This window comes from Pristiophorus japonicus, chromosome 9, assembly GCF_044704955.1.
Source record: "Pristiophorus japonicus isolate sPriJap1 chromosome 9, sPriJap1.hap1, whole genome shotgun sequence".
NCBI classification, from domain to species: domain Eukaryota; kingdom Metazoa; phylum Chordata; class Chondrichthyes; family Pristiophoridae; genus Pristiophorus; species Pristiophorus japonicus.
This window is the reverse complement of record NC_091985.1, coordinates 22,544,797-22,567,563: the sequence shown is the minus strand read 5'-3', so window position 1 is coordinate 22,567,563 and position 22,767 is coordinate 22,544,797. Positions and strand designations below refer to the sequence as shown.

General features: G+C 44.8%; 1 protein-coding gene across 5 annotated transcripts in view; it reads right to left on the bottom strand.

Moving 5' to 3' along the window:
- Positions 1 to 22,767, bottom strand: part of LOC139272964 (endoplasmic reticulum membrane-associated RNA degradation protein-like) — a 100,794-nt gene that overhangs the window by 14,519 nt on the left and 63,508 nt on the right. For 2 of the 5 annotated variants that reach the window (XM_070889147.1, XM_070889146.1), the window contains exon 18: positions 22,062 to 22,384. The exons of 1 other annotated variant lie outside the window; for it this stretch is intronic. The gene's annotated coding sequence lies outside the window, so the exon portion shown is untranslated. Of the gene's footprint in view, positions 1 to 22,061; positions 22,385 to 22,767 lie in introns of those variants that run through there. 2 more of the 5 variants (XM_070889145.1, XM_070889143.1) reach the window with 1 other exon arrangement.

Sequence of the window (22,767 nt, the reverse complement as noted above, 5' to 3'; positions counted from 1 at the left end):
ACCTGTTCCTTTGGGGCCTATGGCAGCTGAAGGGTTCCAGAGGAAGGACGCATAACTTGTCTCCTCAGCTGTACAGTACAAATTCCTAAATTAGTATTGTTTTGGAATGGTATGCAGCAAGTTATTATGATCTGGAACACACTTCTTGATTCAAGGCCCTGCATTCCAGATCAGCCGTGGCTCAGTGGGTAGCACACTCGCCTTTGAGTCAGAAGGTTGTGAGTTCAAGTCCCATGCCAGGGATTTGAGCACATAAATCTAGGCTGACACTCCAGTGCAGCAATGAGGGAGGCCCAGTTTGCTCTCTCAATGGGACATAAAAAAAGATCGTGTGGCACTATTTTGAAGAAGAGCAGGGGAGTTATCCCCGGTGTTTTGGCCAATATTTATCACACAAACAACATAACAAAACAAATTATCTGGTCATTTTCACATTCTGTTTGTGGGAGCTTGCTGTGCACAAATTGGCTGCCGCGTTTGCAACAGTGACCTTACTTCATCGGCTATAAAGCGCTTCGAGATGTCTGGTGGTCCTGAAAGGCACTATATAAATGCAAATTTTTTCTTTCAGTTTTAACTTTGAAAGGGAATTCGGTATGTACTTAAAAAAGAAACATTTGCAGAGCTATGGGGAAAGAGCAGAAGAGTGTGATTAATTGGATTGCTCTCCCAAAGAGCCAGCACTGGCACAATGGGCCAAATGGCCCCCTTCTCTGCTGTATGAGTCAACACCAACAACTTCAATTCCTATAGTGCCTTTAACATAGTGCTTCACAGGAGCAGTATCAAATAACATTTTTATACCAAGCCACGTAAGGAGATATTAGGACAGATTACCAAAACTTTGATCAAAGAGGTTTTACGGAGCGTCTTATAGAATGAGAGTGAGGTAGAGAGATTTAGGGAGGGAATTACAAGGCTTAGGGCCTAAGTGCCAATTTTGGAGTGAAATAAATCTGGAATGGGGATAAGGCCAGAACTGGAGGAATGCAGAGATTTAAATGGAGAAAGATTGCAAAGTGCCGCAGTACAGCGGGACCTGGGGGTACTTGTGCATGAAACACAAAAGGATAGTATGCAGGTACAGCAAGTGATCAGGAAGGCCAATGGAATCTTGGCGTTTATTGCAAAGGGGATGGAGTATAAAAGCAGGGAATTCTTGCTACAGCTATACAGGGTATTGGTGAGGCCACACCTGGAATACTGCATGCAGTTTTGGTTTCCATATTTACGAAAGGATATACTTGCTTTGGAGGCAGTTCAGAGAAGGTTCACAAGGTTGATTCCGGAGATGAGGGGATTGACTTATGAGGAAAGGTTGAATAGGTTGGGACTCTGCTCATTGGAATTCAGAAGAATGAGAGGTGATCTTATCGAAACATAAAAGATTATGAGGGGGCTTGATAAGGTGGATGCAGAGAGGATGTTTCCACTGATGGGGGAGACTAGAACTAGAGGGCATGATCTTAGAATAAGGGGCCACCCATTTAAAACAGAGATGAGAAGAAATTTCTTCTCTCAGAAGATTGTAAATCTGTGGAATTTGCTGCCTCAGAAAGCTGTGGAAGCTGGGACATTGAATAAATTTAAGACAGAAATAGACAGTTTCTTAAATGATAAGGGGTTATGGGGAGCGGGTGGGGAAGTGGACCCGAGTCCATGATCAGATTAGCCATGATCTTATTGAATGGCGGAGCAGGCTCGGGGGGGCCGTATGGCCTACTCCTGTTCTTATTTCTTATGTTCTTATCTCAGAGGGTCATAGGACTGGAGGAGGTTACTGGAAGAGATAGGGCAGGGCAAGGGCATGCAGGGATTTGAAAACAAGGATGAGAATTTTCATGGTTTATAGCCTTTTTCTGCGGTTATGATGGGAACTGCTATGGAATTTCAGGATCTTTATATTCATCTTGGCCTTCAATTTGTTTTTATTATTTGATACGTTTTATTTTTCGGGGTTTTTAGTGAGGTGAATGAAGAACTGTGACATGGCTCTTCCTCTGATTTTCATTTGGTGAATGAAACTGGGGAGGAAACGGGAATTGGGGAAAAGGCTTTTGCGTGATATATTGGCAATTAACAAAGGTAGTAAATAACCAATTGGAAAGGAGCAAAATACGGAAAATAAACACGTAAATGATGAGGAAGAAAAATATGGACAAACTCAATTGACATGAGACCCTTTCACAAGACACAAGAAATGTTAATATAAAGGACATACCTTACACTTCTGACTGCACAGTCTGTGATATCTTTCTTGTACGATTATATAAAACAACAACTTGTATTTATATAGCGCCTCTAACGTAGTGAAACTTTCCAAAGCGCTTCACAGGAGTATTATGAGACAAAAAATGTGTCTCCAAGTCACACAAGGAGAAATTAGTGCAGGTGACCAAAAGGTTGGTCAAAGAGATAGGTTTTAAGGAGCATCTTGAAGGAGGAAAGAGAGGTAGAGAGGCGGAGAGGTTTAGGAAGGGAATTCCAGAGCTTAGGGCCTAGGCAACAGAAGTCACGGCCACCAATGGTTGAGCGATTATAATCAGGGATGGTCAAGAGGGCAGAATTAGAGGAGTGCAGACTTCTCGCGGGGTTGTGGGGCTGGAGGAGATTACAAAGATAGGGAGGGGCGAGCCCATGGACAGACTTGAAAACAAGGATGAGAATTTTGAAATCAAGGCGTTGCTTAATCGGGAGCCAACATAGGTCAGCGAGCACAGGGGTGATGGGTGAGCGGGACTTAGTGCGAGTTAGGGCATGGGCAGCCGAGTTTTGGGTGACCTCAAGTTTACGTTGGGTAGAATGTGGGAGTGCGTTGGAATAGTCAAGTCTAGAGGTAAAAAAGGCATGGAGGAGGGCTTCAGCAGCAGATGAGCTGAGGCAGGTGTGGGGTGGGGGAAGAAAGACGATGTTACGGAGGTGGAAATAGGCAGTCTTAATTATGCTGCGGATATGTGATCGAAAGCTCATTTCAGGGTCAAATATGACACCAAGGTTACGAACAGCCTGATTCAGCCTCAGACAGAAGTTGGGGAGAGGGATGGAGTCAGTTGCTATGGAATGGAGCTTATGGTGGGGAATGTAAACAATGGCTTTGGTCTTCCCAATATTCAATTGGAGAAAATTTCTGCTCATCCAGAACTAGATGTCAGACAAGCAGTCTGACAATTTAGAGACCATGGAGAGGACATTTACTTAGAAAGTGCAAACAAGATATAGATTAGAAAAAGGTCTCACCCATTATTTAGCAGGGGATTTTCAGGAAGGGTTTATTGTGTATGTTAAACTGAAACGATTTTCGCTAGACAGATCGTGAGTTAAAATTGTAATCCTTCAAATTATGCTGTGCAACATGAATGCATCTGTACAAAATTCCTTTGTATTTTGACAGCAGTTTATTCTAAAAGGAATTTCACATGAATGCATTAAATGCTCACCTGCTAATATACACACAGCTTAAAGCCGCAATGTCGCACATCAGAACTGCAGGATTTTTGACCCAACAGAGTTCAGTGGTGAGACAGCACAAAAACACTTCACTGCATGAATATCATATTCTATTTAACGGCTAGCTTCTTCTCATCATAAATAATGGCATTTACTTTATTCCAACAGCCATGCCCTCCATCTACAACTGAGAAAGAAACTGAATGGAACAACAGTCAACAAGGTGTTGAAGTAATAATTTTACGTTTGAAATTCCACAGTTGCTTCAGGCTATAAAAGGTTCTCATAGTCCGCTTACATGAACATTGTCTTTCTCATGTGCCAGGTACTGACTGATGCACATGGAGCATATCTTAGTAGGTCACTGATCCCTTCATTAAGAACAGGTGACATCCGATGTTTTGTGTGTTTAAATGGTTGCATGATGTATTCGGTATCATTAGATCTAATTACACCCCTGGTTAATTATACAACATGATTAATTACAACAGGTACATTGCTCTCTGGATTATCACATCTCCCAGATGTCACAGTTATCTCCTCCTCGCATCTCCTCATGTTTGGATTTCAGAGAAAGTCAATGGAGAGACACCTGACCTGCAGCTTTGCAGCCTTTTATATTGTAGCCTACTCTCAATTGCCAGCGCAATTTCATTCACCGACAACTGCTGGGAGACGTTGAAGGATGGATGCAAATTAACGTGTTATTTATCAGATTTACTGGAGACCTAACATAGACGTACAAACAGATCTTCATCGGCACCATTTGGAACTTGCGGTTTATTGCCACCCTGCTACACTGCAGGTAACAGGTTGACTGAGCAGATGGCTTGTAAACAATTACACAGTTATGTTGGTTAGCCAAATTAAGTTTTGCAGCTGCCCTGTGTTTACACTCACTCTAATCCAATTAGGGTCTTTGAAAATGGAGAGGAGAATCACACTTCAAAGGGATTAGGAAATCGATGTAATTTAATCTATCCCATGTCCAAGACTCTCTGTGGAATCATTATGTTTAGTTGGGGGGGGGGGGGGTTGGAGAATTAATTTAATCTTTTAGCTTTACCCCCGATTCCCGTTCTTATGAAACTAGGAATATTTGGAAGGCGAAAGTAATTGTTTTCAGTCCCCGTCATGAACTCCGTTCCCCATCACGAACTCCATTCCCTAACCACTGACTTCGATCCCTCTCCCCAACATTTGTCTGAGGTTGAACCACACCGTTTGCAACCTTGATGTCACACTTGACCCTGAAATGAGCTTCCAACCACATATCCGCGGCATAACTAAGATCGCCTATTTCCACCTCTGTAACATCGCTCATCTCCGCTCCTGCCTCAGCTCATCCACTGTTGAAGCCCTCCTCCATTCCTCTAGACTTGACTATTCCAATGCACTCCTGGCTGGCCTCCCACATTCTACCCTACGTATACTAGAGGGGATCCAAAACTCGACTGCCCATGTCCTAACTCGCATCACCACTGTGCTTTCTGACCTACATTGGCTCCTGGTTAAACAACACCTCGATTTCAAAATTCTCATCCTTGTTTTCAAATCCCTCCATGGCCTCGCCCCTCTCTATCTCTGTAATCTCCTCTAGCCCTACAACCCTCCAAGATATCTACGTTCCACAAATTCTGCCCTCTTTGATGGCTGTGTCTTCTGTTGCCTAGGCCCTAAGTTCTGGAATTCCCTGCCTAAACCGCTCCACCTCTCTTTCCTTTTTCAAGACGTTCCTTAAAACCTACCACTTTGACCAAGCTTTTGGTCATCTGCCCTAATTTCTCCTTATGTGGCCTGGTGTCAAATTTTATATCTTATAATATCCCTGTGAAGCACCTTTTGAGGACATTTTACTACATTAAAGGTGCTATGTAAAAATAAGTTGTTGTTGTCTGCCAGATATTGGATAGTCAATGTGACTTTGTATAATACATGCCACAGTCCTATCTCCAGGTTATTGGGGCACAGAAGCCTGGTTTCTTTCTGGCTTGCTTGTTGATACGAGACCAATTTAGCATCCTCGTTCCTTACAAGGTTTGATTGTTTCTCCATCTTATGGAAGTCCTGCTGTGCTGGCCAAACTCTAATGAGTCCCACCCTTTTTATGCATTATGTAAGCTGTAGTCAGGACTGAGTGTCTTGGTCCCTCTGTGTTTCGAATTGGTTTATCTGACCATGAGGTACATTGACAGTAATGGTCAGAGATGGAAAAGTAAATTACAACTGTGCTAGTATGTTAGGTGTCAGGCATGGCTTAGTGGGCAGCGCTCTTGCCTCAGAGTCAGAAGGGTGTGGGTTCAAGTCCCACTCCACAGACTTGAGCACATAAATCCAGGCTGACACTCCAGTGCAGTACTGAGGGAGTCTGCACTGTCAGAGGTGTGGACTTCTGGGTGAGAAGTTAAACCGACACGCCGTCTCCCTTCTCAGGTGGTTGTAAAAGATCCCAGGGCACTATTTCGAAGAGGAGCAGGGAAGTTCACCCCTGGATTTCTAGTCAATATTTATCCCTCAACCAACATCACTAAAACAGAATGGCCCAGATTTTGTGGTCGGGACGGTGGCGTCCTCTCAGAGTACTCCACCATACCGCCTTTGAAATCCACCGTAAGTTTGGGATTTTCGCACGCACGAAATCCAGAACTTGCGGTGTGTCAATGTACGCATTGACAGGCCACCCATACGGCCCACAAGAAGCAATTGTTGGCGCAGAGTCCGATTGGCCAACAGCTGCACTCGGAAACGTTATGGTTGATCCAATCAAGCACAGGGCCTGTTTGCATCAGCGTAAGGGGATATCTCAGGCCTGATTGAAACATTTTCATATGGGAAATTATACACACAAACTGTATCAAAGGAGATTCTGCAAATATTGGCCTGGATTAGAGTTTTAATGATGTTGAAAATTATCAAAAAAATTTAATTTCTAATGAGGTTGGTGAAATGAAGCTAATTACGAATTAAATTCGAATTCTGTAAATTGTAATTAGATCAGATTTTGTAATTCTATTGCATCTCATTATGGGATTCCCTTCAGAAATGATTACAATTGAATTCTGCTTCCGCACCGCCTGCGTCCCTGGGACATTACACTGCCCTCTGCCTCACAGCCTCAGATCGCAAATTTTCGCAGTCTCGTCGCCCCTTTCATGGGGTCGGAGGCGAAATCCAGAGGTACGTCTCTGACCACAATTTATGCCCCATTATCTGGTCATTATCACATTGCTGTTTGTGGGACTTTGCTGTGCGCAAATTGGCTGCCGCTTTTCCTTACATTACAACAGTGGCTACACTTCAAAAGTATTGGTCCAGAATTTACATTAGTTAGACTTATTTCCTCACCCTTTGGCTCGAAAAGTGTTTGCACCACAAGTTGCTGGAAGTACAAGCCGGTAACAGGTGAGGGCAACAGGCATTTGGGAACTTTGGCAAACGACGGAACCAACGGCCTACCTCCTTAACCAATGAGATTTAAGGACAGAGAGAGAAACAGAGGAATGACAGAGAAGGAAAGAGGGTGAATTAGAATTAAATCAGGTACAGAAAGAGAAGTAAAGAGTGGGAAAGAAAGATTGGATGAAGAGAAAGAGGAAAAAAAGAGACAGAAAGGAAAAGTAAGAAAAATATTCAAACATTTAACATTTTTAAAAATCTCTTGAAACAATCTACTGCCTGCAGTAATGAGGCTCCACATTTTAAATTGTTCCCTTTCTGGGTCGGAGAGGTTGAGTGGCATTGCGGGAACATAAATCTTGTCATTAAAACGATCCTTATGCCGTGAAATACCAGCCCTAACCTTCTGCAGCAAGTTTAATCGGCAATTAATGCACAATTGCTGCAATTACGTGGGGGAACTCAAGGGGAAGTTGAGGGCAAGCGGCTGTTTTCGCGAGGCCAATGGCAGAGCGACACAAATCGTCCAGCAGTTTGTGGCGATTCACAACTCACGGGCTATCTCTTCCTCAGCACAAGTTGCTCAGTTACTTACACACAAATAATGGCGAGCGGCGCCTTTAAACTCATCTGCCCAGCAAATTCTGGGCCAATTTTAACGTCGACTGAAAGATGCCAAATCCTTAAGGAATACATAGCATGGTTTTGGATTCAGTGGGCCGTGCCTCCAACATCTACTGAAATCTATTGATGGAGGTAACTAAATTAGCAGACAAGGGCCAGGAGTGAATAGAAATTTCTCCGTGTTTTTTTTTTAAAAGAAGCCGTTTGATAAAGCTCCAGACTTCAGGCTTTTAAATCAGATTAAGGAATGAATGGAGCATTAACTAGTCCACTCTGTAATTGGCTTGGCAACAAAAGTCAGACGGTGATGGTGACTGGGAGGCAGCAGTGAGTGGTTTTCGACATGGATCTGTTCTGGCATTCCCTGATGTTATAATATTTATCAACTATATGGGGACTAGGGCATACAGTGAGTTTGACACTGGGCCTCGATTTTCAAGTTACGTTGGATCCCAGGCATAACTCGAGCAGAGTGCCCCACTACCAGCTCCTTGCTTGCTCCCGTTACTTCTCTCCCAAAAGTGATGTCAGCCACCTGCCTAATTGTGGACAGGTGGAGCACTATTAGATGCAGGTAAGAATTAGTGAAAATAGCTTGCTGTCCTTACCCAGTCTGGCCAATATGCTTCAAGGCTCCAGTCCCACAGCGACATGGTTAACTCTTAAATGGCCTCACAGTTGCAGCAAACTGCTACTCAAGAGAAAAGGTCCACCACCACTTTCTCAGGGCAATGGGGGGAGGCTCCTGTGGAGCAGAAACGCCGGCATGGACTGGCCTGAGTCTGTGCCATATATCCTATGTAATCCTATGTAACTAGGGATGGGCAATAAATGCTGAATAGAACTATCGAGCCCCCCCCCCCCCCTTCTGCTCTCTCAGGTCCTTATGACATTCCTGTTTGTGGGATCTTGCTGTGCGCATATTGGCTTCCATGTCTCATATGTTACAACTTTTCAATGGCGAGGCATTTACCCAGTCCCGTCCCGGATTTGTCCATCCCATGTGCTGTAAAGGGCCCCCCGGCCTGCGAGCACCATCGGAGCAGGCCGGGGAGCTGAAGGAACAGCGTGGCGGCGTACCACTCCAGGGAGCAGCATGTACTGGAGCAGGAGAGCAACGGCAGTGAAACATAGAAAATAGGTGCAGGAGTAGGCCATTCAGCCCTTCGAGCCTGCACCGCCATTCAATATGATCATGGCTGATCATGCAACTTCATTCCTGCTTTCTCTCCATACCCCTTGATCCCTTTGGCCGTAAGGGCCACGTCTAACTTCCTTTTGAATATATCTAACCAGCTGGCCTTAACAACTTTCTGTGGTAGAGAATTCCACAGGTTCACAATTCTCTGAGTGAAGAAGTTTCTCCTTATCTCGGTCTTAAATGGCTTACCCCTTATACTTAGAAGGTGACCCCTGGTTCTGGACTTCCCCAACATCGGGAACATTCTTCCTGCATCTAACCTGTCCAATCCCATCAGAATTTTATATGTTTCTATGAGATCCCCTCTCATTCTTCTAAATTCCAGTGAATATAAGCCTAGTCGATCCAGTCTTTCTTCATATGTCAGTTCTGCCATCCCAGGAATCAGTCTGGTGAACCTTCGTTGCACTCCCTCAAAAGCAAGAATGTCCTTCCTCAGATTAGGAGACCAAAACTGTACACAATATTCAAGATGTGGCCTCACCAAGGCCCGGTACAACTGCAGTAAGACCTCCCTGTTCCTGTACTCAAATCCTTTCACTATGAAGGCCAACATGCCATTTGCCTTCTTCACCACCTGCTGTACCTGCATGCCAACTTTGAATGACTGATGTACCATGACACCCAGGTCTCATTGCACCTCCCCTTTTCCTAATCTGTCACCACTCAGATAATATTCTGCCTTCCTGTTTTTGCCACCAAAGTGGATAACCTCACATTTATCTACATTATACTGCATCTGCCATGCATCCAGGTCACCAAGATCCAGGTCGGTGATTGGAGCGTGGGCAGATACAGCAGGATCGGTGAGGTCGGGTCGAAGGAGCAGCGAGAGATTGTAGAGGGACGTGATCGGGGCCCAGGAGAGGCGAGGGTCCAGGGGCAGCACAGGCCAGCCCACACTGCAATATGTGTATACACTGGGTCCGTGCAGCAGAGCTGGTCTCCAGTTATCTTGGTTAATCCTTGCCACTGGATCAAGGCCTAGCTCTGTCAAGCCTGTGTGGTGGCTGGTGTGCAACGGCCACCACACGTTAAAAAAAATCCACGCACAGGCATCTTCCACCCTTCAAGATGTAGTTTGGGATCTGGGATATTAGGTCCTTCATTGAAACACCTGTGAACTTTTTGACGTGGAAGCAAGTCATCCTCGATTCGAGGGACTGCCTATGATGATGGTTACAACTATTTTTGTAAAACTTTTAAATCAAGTGCCCTTTTTTTTTAAGGGCACAATCAACAGGTCTACAACCATTTTAGTTTAAACCATCAATCAAGTGCCCCCTTATTAACAGGGGTTCTCATTTGTTACAACTGTGACTGCACTTCAAAAAAAACACTTCATTGGCTGTAAAGAGCTCCGGGATGTCCCGAGGACGTGAAAGGCACAATATAAATGCAAATCTTTCTTCCTGTTTACTCGAGGGGAGGGTAAATGCCGAACGGATCGGTTGGGCTGGAATGGCTTCTTTCTGTGTTGTAACTTATTTGTATTTCAGACCCACTGCACCAAAGATCGGCAACGCTTTCATAAGCGTGTGTCTGGTGACGCAGGAAATAGTAAAAAAGAAAGTTTAAAGTGGAAGCACTTTTTTGTTGTAGAGTCTATTGCTGTACCCATTTTAAAAAGCATTAAGCAGAGTGACTGCATGTTGTGTTGGTGTAATCAGTGTGAGAAATGTGTCCGATAACACATTAAGTTACAATCGGAAGATAAGCAAGTGGGATCAAGAGCGCTGGTTGTGCCAGATCCCTGTTATACACACACACACAACTTGAAGCACCTTATCTCGATGAAACAGTGGGCTCCGTCTGAGCAAGGAGAGAAATATTAACCAAATCAAATCATGCTGACAATTCCGGTTATCAGACATAGAGGAATAATTTACAGGATTAATCTGTTTAAGTGCACACCTGCTGCCCCTGTGAATGCTTTAGTCTCCCGTAACTGCAAAATAAAAGGCACATTCACCTCACAATTAGAAGATTACAAGCAGGTTAAATGCACCGCATTAGAAGCAAATCCAGCCAGCGCACAACCCAAATTAATGAGTGGATGTACCAAACATTGCAGGCTTTCCCCTTTGTAATATATAGTACACTAGATTACATGGGTCTTTTGGGTAGATACAAAGTGGTTTCAGGTTGACAGCAGTACACAACCTGCCTTGTAACTTGCACGTGTTTTTGTTGGATGTAGCATTTTAATGCAAGTCTGCCTGGCAGAAGTAGCTCGACATTAAGTTGGTTTCACGTCGGTTGCCGTGTTAACTGCAACGTAGAAATGTAGAGAGCGAGTAAAAGCCAGTGGGATCCGCCTGGACCACATGTTATTTCCCGTACCGTTTCCTTTCTCTGCCAAATCTTTATTCAGTTCCTTGTTGAATTTGGCGACACAGCCTGGCTCCGCTGTCTCTCCAGACAGACTGTTCTATATATTCAGCGTAAAGAAATTAAATCTAAACTGTCTGTTCGCCTTCCGTCTCCTGTAACCTTAGATTCCTGGCAAAAGGATTGATCAATGTGTGATCATGGATACCACACAGCAAGCTGTCATTTACATCTCAATCATGAGGAAGAGCTTCATAACTCGCAAGTGATAACGTCAGGACATTCCAATTTATATCACCAATTATTAAAAATGCTGTTTGTTTATTTTGTGCTCGATTAAGATTGGTGATTCAGGTGCTGGGCAATGGGACACTTTCTGTTTCCAGCAGCCATTATCAACATCAAGCACTGCCTAGGTCAAGCTCTACTCTTCCCCAACCTCAGAATACCCCCTTACTGTACTAGTGTAAGGTTCCCTTCCAGATTCCACACCCTGGAGCTTCTCTCAACGAGGTTGCCAACTTAAGGAGAGATTCCCCAGAGGGAGGTCTGCCTGTACTTGAGAGACAGAATGCATAGACCCACCGTGCCCAAACATGTGGGCCCAAAGACTCTGCCAGATTTACTTGGGCGTGTCAGAGGAGCTGTACCTTCAAAACCAACTCGGGATCAGGAAGTCCTTTCTCCAACAACAATTAGCATAGTGCTTTTTGTTATATATGTAAACTTGTATATACCATGTACAGCCACCAGAGGGCTCATCCCCTGGAGTCCCAAGGGATCCCATAATCCCTTGGGAGCACAGGTACTTAAGGAGGCTTCACAGGTTGGAGAGGCACTCTGGGGACCTGCAATAAAAGACTAAGGTCACACTTTACTTTGAGCTCACAGTATCCAGTCAGATTCTTTCTTCATACATAACACTAGAAAAACATCCCAAGACACTTCTTAGGCGTAATCAGAGAAAAAAAAGAACATTGAGATTAAAAAGGAGATATCAGAAGGGGTGATCAATAGCTTGAACAAAGATGGGGTTTTTAAGGAGAGTCTTTGGTGGAGCGGGAGGGTCTCGGTGATCGCCACTTGTGGGGCAATGGGAGGGGAGCATGCACACACAGTCAGAGTTGGAGGAATGCAGAGTTAGCGGAGAGTTTAGGAGTTACAGAGATCGGTAGGGGAAAGGCCATGAAGGGATTTAAACACAAGGATGAAAATTTTACACTTGAGCCATTGGACTGGTAGCCAACGTGGGTCAACAAGGATAGGGGTGATGAGTGAGCAGGACATGACGCAGGGCAGGATACAGGCAGCAGAGTTTTGAATGAGCTGAAATTTACCGGGGGTTAAGAATGGGAGGTCGATCTGAAGCACATTGGAAAAGCTGAGACTGCAGGTGATAAAAGCATGGATGAGCAGTAGATGGGCTGAGACAGGGCCTGATGTGGGTGACGTTACAGAGGTAGAGGTAGAATTGGTGGTCTGTGTGATGGAGAGTATATGGGGTCAGAAGCCCAGCTCAAAGTTCAATAGGATTGAGAGGTTGCAAACAGTTTGATTCAACAACAACAACTTGTATTTATATACCGCCTTTTAAGTGGGAAAACTTTCCACGGCACTTCACAAGAGTATAATCACACATAGCTTAAAAAAAATACAAAAAGTTCTTCAACCTTAAACAGTGGTTTGGGAGGGTTTTGGAATCAGTGACAAGGGTTGGAATTTTGTGGCAGAGGTTGAAGACAATGGCTTCAGTTTTTGCAAACTGGAAGAAATTGACACTCATCCAACACTGGATATCAGACACTCTGATAGCACAGAGGCAGTGGATGGGTGAAGCGAGGCAGTGGTGAGGTAGAGCTGGATGTCATCAGTGCACACATGAAAGGTGACCCCCATGTCTTTGGATCATGTCACCAAGAGACAATGTAGGTGAAGAAGAGGAGCGAGCCAAGGAGAGATCCTTGGGAGACTTCGTAGATAACAGTGCAGGGGTGAGAAGAGAAGCCATTACTGGAGATGCTCCGACAATGATCAGATAGGTAACAGTGGATGGAACCAAAGCAAAGCAATCCCACGGAGCTGGACAACTGAGAAAAGGCACTGTAGGATGGTGTCATTGAGTGTGTCAAAGGCTACAAAGAGGTTTAGGGGGACAATGCAACGAAGGTTCACCAGACTGATTCTCGGAATGGCGGGACTGACCTATCATGAAAGACTGGATCAACTGGGCTTGTATTCACTGGAGTACAGAAGAATGAGAGGGAATCTCATAGAAACGTTTAAAATTCTGATGGGTTCATACAGGTTAGATGCAGGAAGAATGTTCCCAATGTTGGGGAAGTCCAGAACCAGGGGTCACAGTCTAAGGATAAGGGCTAAGCCATTTAGGACCGAGATGAGGAGAAACTTCTTCACCCAGAGAGTGGTGAACCTGTGGAATTCTCTACCACAGAAAGTAGTTGAGGCCAATTCACTAAATATATTCAAAAAGGAGTTAGATGAAGTCCTTACTACTAGGGGGATCAAGGGGTATGGCGAGAAAGCAGGAATGGGGTACTGAAGTTGCATGTTCAGCCATGAACTCATTGAATGGCGGTGCAGGCTAGAAGGGCCGAATGGCCTACTCCTGCACCTATTTTCTATGTTTCTATGTTTCTATGACAAAGAGTGATAATGTACCATTGTCACAGTCACAAGGATGTCATTTGTCACTTTGGTTAGGGTTGTTTCTGTGCTGTGGTGAACGGATTGGAGCGATTCAAATGCGGAGTTGCAGGAAAGATGGGTACGGATTTAGAAGGTGGTAATATATTCAAGAACTTTGTAGAGAAAAGAAAGGTTGGAGAGGGGGTGGGGGAGGGCGTAGTCTGCAAGGATGGGCCGGTTGTAACTTTTTTTTTTGAGGAAAGGGGTGATGATGGCAGTTTATATTGTGTCATTGAGGTGGCATCCTGTACAAATAGAAAAGTCCAGCGATGTTAGAGGTTGAAGGGCACACCACAGTGACAAACACGCAAATGTGAATGGTTAGTAATGTGAATGTGCATCATTTAGCTAGGTTACTTTACAATGATATAAGGTGCAATGATCTTCAAATGTGTGAGCATGGTAGTGTTTTAAGTTGTACGCTGCATCTTGACTGTGTGCCCTTGTAAGGTATGCACATGCATAACATGCAACGAAAGAGCTCTAAGGTTGTGTTAAGGCTTGGCATTGGTAAATACATATGGAACACATTGACAGGCAACACTTTGTTACATTTTGTCTTGGGCCGTTTATGGTATTGTTAGATGGTCTTCCCTTGCCAGATCCCTTTAAATGTGCCATCGTCTTATGCAGCTGTTCCCAGATCCTTTTTTTAAAAATGTTTTAATTAATTCTTGGGATGTGGGCATAGCTGGAAAGGCCAGAATTTATTGATCGAGTTGCCTTGAAAAGGTGGCAGTGAGCTGCCTTCTTGGCCCACTGCAGTCCGTGTGGTGAAGGTACTCCCACAGTGCAATATTGACCCCGAATACAGCCTGCTGGTAGGAATGGTGCTCTACTGTCCTGTGGGGAGGATGGTCTGAGATGCCAAATTTAACAATGCTCCCAACACCCACAATATGCTGCTTTATTGCCTATTGGCCATCTGCCAAACAAGTCGGATGTTGTACCACTCTTGACACTTGTCCCCAAGATCAGTTTCGTGCCTGCATACTGGTTTTCCCTTCACTTCATTTATTTGTGGTACTTCTCATCTGAAAGACATGGCCCAAGAGACCTGATTTTGAGGATCTCTCCCATCCAGACTCAGTAGTCCATCTCTCCTGTTTTTGGTCTCCTTGAGAAGGGTTTGGAGGTCAGTCTCACTGAAATGATGAGTTCTTCCTCTGTGCATTGCCTTTGTCCCTTTTTCAGCTGTCTGTGACAGATCCTCCAATAGAAGATATTCTTTTACGTACACCGGAGGGGGCTGACGGGGCCTCAGTTTTACGTCCCACCTGAAAGACGGCACCTCCGACAGTGCAGCATTCCCTCAGTGCTGCACTGGAGTGTCAGCCTAGATTTTGAGCTTAAGTCTCTGGAGTGGGACTTGAACCCACAACCTGCTGACTGAGGCGAAAGTGCTACTACCCCACTAGCCAGATATATAAGTACAAGTTGAACCTCTCTGGTCTGAGACTCTCTGGTCCAGAAACATCAGTGGTTCGGCATCCATGACGGAACTGCCGCTTTCCTGAGCCTGGGCTTGGGGCTCACTGTTGAGCTCTCCCATGACACTCAGAATCTCACTCTGCTTCCTCATTGTGGAATTGTGGGACTTGACGGTGCAGTGAAGGGCCATCAGACCTGAGACAGACAGAGAAATGACCAATCACCAACATTCTCCACCTCTCCTCCCTCACTCAACGATCACCAGCACTGACATCCCGTGGTTCGGAAAATTCTTTGTTTTGGCACCGGTCAGGTCCCGAGGGTGCCGGACCAGAGAGCTTCAAAGTGTATATTGGCAGGTCAAGCTATTTCCCATTGAATATCTGACTCTCTATCAATTAATTAAAACTCAGTAGGACAGAGGAAACACAAGTTTAATGTAGTTATTCCTAGTTTCTGTGGTCATACTCCCAAAGCCGGTTCTGTTGCCATCAGTTGATTCTCGAAGCACAGTATCTATTGTTATTTGCAATACATGATGAGCTGTATTGACAGTGTTTACCCATTATATAAAATGACTGTGCTGTTTCTCAGTGACTAATTCTTGATTATCACTTGGCAAACATCACAACCATTAACCTTCATCATCCTGCATCGTCAACTCAGAATGAACTGGTTTCTATAACTGCCACGGCAACCATTATGGGCAAACAAACTGAATTAAATATATGTGCACGCACTGGAGATGGCACAGAGAATATTACTGTAAAGTAAACAAGGAGCAGCAGCAGAAGGCATTCATTTGAATTAAAGATAAGCTAGTGCAATAACAGAGTGGACTTCTTTATTGAAAGGATGATAAATATTTGGAATAATTTGTCAGGCAGGGTAATGGAGACTAAAGAATTAGAGGCGTTCAAAGTACAGGTGGATGCTGTAATGAAGAGAAAGCTTGTAATTATTTATAAAGCACTTTACAGCTCCAAACATTTCACATACAATGAATTAGTTTGATGTAGAGCAACTGTTGCAATGGCTGCAAATTTGCAAAGAGCAAAATCCTACATAGAGCAATAGGGTGAAAGAGCAGTCGATTTGATGGATTAAATCAACTGGTACAAAGGATAGCCTTTCTGACAATGCAATTCTTACCCTCAACGCACTGGAGTGCCAGTCTGGATCATGGGCTTACATCTTGGAGTTGATCCATGGCCTTCAAACTCCAAGGCAAAAGTTCGATTAAGAGATTTTGGGAGAGTTAAGGTACGAGAGGAATACGCTTCCAGAGGCTCAATAATCTTTTAACATGCATGACTTTTCTTAAAATAACCTCTATGAACTTCACCGTGATTAGGCAGGGAAACGCCTATCCTGGACTGGTTTCAGGACTGTGATTTCAGTGAGTGGCCATAGACTGCTGGAACTTCATTCCAAAGGTAATATCAAGGGGGTCGCCTGTCCCTTGATGAGATTACCCTTTGGAATCACAGCTAGGGATCCATGTGTCTCTATTTCACTGGACAAAAGATGTGGTGCTGTGGGTCCCACAAGTAGCATGCCAGATGTAAATTGGTGCCAATAATTTAATTTAAATTTCAGGAAATAATCCGGCCAATAACTGGGAGAAAATGGAAGTGTTTTATGGGCTACAGTACCAGCCATACAAATAACACCTAGTGCGTGCGCCAATGCAGCTAGTTTGGTCAAGATACGAGAGGTTTACATGCCGTAAACCACCAGTCGCCGATGTGTCAACAATAGGTTTGAGTTTAAGAATTGTTTTGAACTTTAGAAACATAGAAATTTACAGCGCAGAAGGAGGCCATTTCAGCCCATCGTGTCCGTCCCGGCCGACAAAGAGCCGCACGGTCCTCGGTCAGCAGCCTTGAAGGTTACATATAAACCTATGAACAATGGCGGAAAGGTAAAGAGCACCCAGCCCGACCAGTCCGCCCCACACAACTGCGACACCCCTTACACTGAAACATTAATAAAACTGTTTGAGTTTGCCAGTGATTTAGGCCAGACCGAACAATACAAGTGCAGTTAAACTCTATAGCGCGACGGGCGACTTGATGGAGGCAGGCAGAATGAAATCAGTGGAAACATGAGAGAAATAAAATTCAGATTTTTCAAAATCTTAATACTCACAAAGGAGTAGGTGCATTTTGAAAAATTAAACCTTTCCTGTCCCAATTCGTTCAGGAAAAGAAAAGAACACCTCTGGCACTGGTTCAGTAGATGCAAAGACCCACATGGATAATCCACCAGTTTGTATAAAACGCAAATGCTTCACTAAACATTAATATTTAACAAATAGAGACAAAGTCATGTTTTACTGAGGTACAGTCAACATTCAAAATTTGTGTTAGCGTCGCGGCTCCATTTGTGCAGGAAATCTCACCCTCGCCACTCGCTTTGAACAGGGAATCTCACGGTCACTCACCTGTTTATGCTGGGAGATTTGCCATCACTGCTCCCTTGACACAAGAAGTCTCGCTCTCATCTTTACACAAGTCTCGCTCTCACCATCTCTACACAAGTCTCGCTCTCACCACCTCTACACAAGTCTCACTCTCACCACCTCTACACAAGGAATCTCGCTCTCACCACCTCTACACAAGGAGTCTCGCTCTCACCACAAGTCTCGCTCTCACCATCTCTACACAAGTCTCGCTCTCACCACCTCTACACAAGTCTCGCTCTCACCATCTCTACACAAGGAATCTCGCTCTCACCATCTCTACACAAGGAATCTCGCTCTCACCACAAGTCTCGCTCTCACCACCTCTACACAAGTCTCGCTCTCACCACCTCTACACAAGGAATCTCGCTCTCACCACAAGTCTCGCTCTCACCATCTCTACACAAGTCTCACTCTCACCACAAGTCTCGCTCTCACCATATCTACACACGTCTCGCTCTCACCATCTCTACACAAGTCTCGCTCTCACCATATCTACACACGTCTCGCTCTCACCATCTCTACACAAGTCTCGCTCTCACCATCTCTACACAAGTCTCGCTCTCACCATCTCTACACAAGTCTCGCTCTCACCACAAGTCTCGCTCTCACCATCTCTACACAAGTCTCGCTCTCACCACCTCTACACAAGGAGTCTCACGCTCACCATCTCTACACAAGTCTCGCTCTCACCATCTCTACACAAGTCTCACTCTCACCACAAGTCTCGCTCTCACCATCTCTACACAAGGAGTCTCGCTCTCACCATCTCTACACAAGTCTCGCTCTCACCACCTCTACACAAGTCTCACTCTCACCATCTCTACACAAGTCTCGCTCTCACCATCTCTACACAAGTCTCGCTCTCACCATCTCTACACAAGTCTCGCTCTCACCACCTCTACACAAGTCTCGCTCTCACCACCTCTACACAAGTCTCACTCTCACCATCTCTACACAAGTCTCGCTCTCACCATCTCTACACAAGTCTCGCTCTCACCATCTCTACACAAGTCTCGCTCTCACCATCTCTACACAAGTCTCGCTCTCACCACAAGTCTCACTCTCACCACCTCTACACAAGTCTCACTCTCACCATCTCTACACAAGTCTCACTCTCACCATCTCTACACAAGTCTCACTCTCACCATCTCTACACAAGTCTCGCTCTCACCACCTCTACACAAGTCTCACTCTCACCACCTCTACACAAGGAATCTCGCTCTCACCATCTCTACACAAGGAATCTCGCTCTCACCACAAGTCTCGCTCTCACCACCTCTACACAAGTCTCGCTCTCACCACCTCTACACAAGTGTCACTCTCACCATCTCTACACAAGTCTCACTCTCACCATCTCTACACAAGTCTCACTCTCACCATCTCTACACAAGTCTCACTCTCACCATCTCTACACAAGTCTCACTCTCACCATCTCTACACAAGTCTCACTCTCACCATCTCTACACAAGTCTCACTCTCACCATCTCTACACAAGTCTCACTCTCACCATCTCTACACAAGTCTCACTCTCACCATCTCTACACAAGTCTCACTCTCACCATCTCTACACAAGTCTCACTCTCACCATCTCTACACAAGTCTCACTCTCACCATCTCTACACAAGTCTCACTCTCACCATCTCTACATAAGTCTCACTCTCACCATCTCTACACAAGTCTCACTCTCACCATCTCTACACAAGTCTCACTCTCACCATCTCTACACAAGTCTCACTCTCACCATCTCTACACAAGTCTCGCTCTCACCACCTCTACACAAGTCTCACTCTCACCATCTCTACACAAGTCTCACTCTCACCATCTCTACACAAGTCTCGCTCTCACCATCTCTACACAAGTCTCACTCTCACCATCTCTACACAAGTCTCGCTCTCACCACCTCTACACAAGTCTCACTCTCACCATCTCTACACAAGTCTCGCTCTCACCATCTCTACACAAGTCTCACTCTCACCATCTCTACACAAGTCTCACTCTCACCATCTCTACACAAGTCTCGCTCTCACCACCTCTACACAAGTCTCACTCTCACCACCTCAACACAAGTCTCTCTCTCACCATCTCTACACAAGGAGTCTCGCTCTCACCATCTCTACTCAAGTCTCGCTCTCACCATCTCTACACAAGTCTCACTCTCACCACCTCTACACAAGTCTCACTCTCACCACAAGTCTCGCTCTCACCATCTCTACACAAGTCTCGCTCTCACCACCTCTACACAAGGAGTCTCACTCTCACCACCTCTACACAATTCTCACTCTCACCATCCCTACACAAGTCTCACTCTCACCACCTCTACACAAGTCTCACTCTCACCACAAGTCTCGCTCTCACCATCCCTACACAAGTCTCACTCTCACCATCTCTACACAAGTCTCGCTCTCACCATCTCTACACAAGTCTCGCTCTCACCATCCCTACACAAGTCTCACTCTCACCATCTCTACACAAGTCTCACTCTCACCATCTCTACACAAGTCTCACTCTCACCACAAGTCTCGCTCTCACCATCTCTACACAAGTCTCACTCTCACCATCTCTACACAAGTCTCACTCTCACCACAAGTCTCACTCTCACCACCTCTACACAAGTCTCGCTCTCACCATCTCTACACAAGTCTCGCTCTCACCATCTCTACACAAGTCTCACTCTCACCATCTCTACACAAGTCTCACTCTCACCATCTCTACACAAGTCTCACTCTCACCATCTCTACACAAGTCTCACTCTCACCATCTCTACACAAGTCTCACTCTCACCATCTCTACACAAGTCTCACTCTCACCACAAGTCTCGCTCTCACCATCTCTACACAAGTCTCACTCTCACCATCTCTACAGAAGTCTCACTCTCACCACAAGTCTCACTCTCACCACCTCTACACAAGTCTCGCTCTCACCATCTCTACACAAGTCTCGCTCTCACCATCTCTACACAAGTCTCACTCTCACCATCTCTACACAAGTCTCACTCTCACCATCTCTACACAAGTCTCACTCTCACCACAAGTCTCACTCTCACCACCTCTACACAAGTCTCACTCTCACCATCTCTACACAAGTCTCGCTCTCACCATCTCTACACAAGTCTCACTCTCACCATCTCTACACGAGTCTCGCTCTCACCATCTCTACACAAGTCTCACTCTCACCATCTCTACACAAGTCTCGCTCTCACCATCTCTGCACAAGTCTCGCTCTCACCATCTCTGCACAAGGAATCTCGCTCTCACCATCTCTACACAAGTCTCGCTCTCACCATCTCTACACAAGGAATCTCGCTCTCACCATCTCTACACGAGTCTCACTCTCACCATCTCTACACGAGTCTCACTCTCACCATCTCTACACAAGTCTCGCTCTCACCATCTCTACACAAGTCTCGCTCTCACCATCTCTACACAAGTCTCGCTCTCACCATCTCTACACAAGGAATCTCGCTCTCACCATCTCTACACAAGTCTCGCTCTCACCATCTCTACACAAGTCTCACTCTCACCACCTCTACACAAGTCTCGCTCTCACCATCTCTACACAAGTCTCACTCGCACCACCTCTACACAAGTCTCGCCCTATCCATTGACCTGACTCTGACTGCACTTCAAATATTTATCCTATCTTTCTTTTAGAAGATGGAATGGTCTCAGTCTCAACCACTCACTGTGGCATTTTTAAATTGATGACTCATCACCAATGCCCCACCCGGAGAAAATAAACTTTCACTTGGTATCGAAACCTTTCATATATAGCACTGCCACAAAGCTATGAGACAATGCGAGTATTGAGGTTTGTACAAACACTCTACCCTATTAACTGGCCTATAACAACTTGCACATTTATATAGCACCTTTAACATAGTGAAATGTCGCAAGGCTCTTCACAGGAGCATAATCAGACAAAATTTGACACCGAGCCGAAAGGAGATTAGGACAGGTGACCAAAAGTTTGGTCAAACAGGTAGGTTTTAAGGAAGGGAGTGGTGAGAGACGGCGAGGTTCAGGAAAGGGAAATTTCAGAGCCCAGAGGGCACTTTTTATTAAAAAACACAATAGCCCGTAATTTGCAGTCAGCGGAAAAGCAAATGTGCTCGCCGCTGGCCCCAAAGAAAGCTTCCTACGAAGATCTCCCAAGCTCTGTGGCGAGAAGTTCGCCATTTTCGGTGTTTAATTGAGATCAGTGCAGTGCATTCCATAACGCGAGCTGCTGTGAAGTTAACAAGCTGTCTAAGCAGCCAATCACAATGTGAAATTCTCACAGCCAGGAAGTGAAGAAGCTCCTTTTATTCTGACTTTTAAAAAAATGTTAGAGAGCAAAACAAAGACTGGGGCGCTCACATGAGGAAGAAATAAACTTGAAATAAATATGAACAAACATAAAAAATTTTTTAAATTTCTTTTATTTTCTTAAAAATTGTAACTTTCATCATCATGGAGAAATTTGATACTCCACCAAATTAAAATGAGTGTTTCAGGGCCATAACGTTTGTTTAGCAGTCAACACACTGTTAAAGCCCCAGTTACACCTAATCCAACAAGCTCTGAACTTTTAATAGGGAATTTAACAGCGATATTAGCTCAGAAAAGCCCCAGTCTTCATCAGTTTCACTGATTGCCTGCCATGTTAGAATGCGCACGCACTAAATCCTGAAGTTGCGGTCAGTTTCAAAGGGAGAATAACAGCGGAAGCTGTTCGTTCATTGTTATTACCCACTGCAAATTCCAGGCCATTAGTTTTGAGTCCAGATGTGACTTCCCAACGATCTGTAGTCACAGAAGTGGAGTAAGTTTAGAGTGCATTCTTGTATCAGAAATAGCACAGTATGTACTGCACTATTGCGCTTTATTTATTTTACAAAATTGCAAAATCCAGATAAAATAACCGCAGTAAATGAGCCACACATATTTGAGACACATTCTGCCCATATTAGCTCATAGCATCCTTTGTAATTTGACTGGCAGATTGCTCTCCATAATTATAGTCTTGGGTCCAGTCTAGTCAAAGTTTTGTGGCTTTCATTTCCTATTTGTTAACAATAGTTGTAGTCAAACTTATTCTTTTAAAAGAAAAATGGGAGAATGTCTCAGTTTTCTCTGTAATTAACAACCCATTGACAAAATTGTGAGAATGTGATTTTTGAGCATGC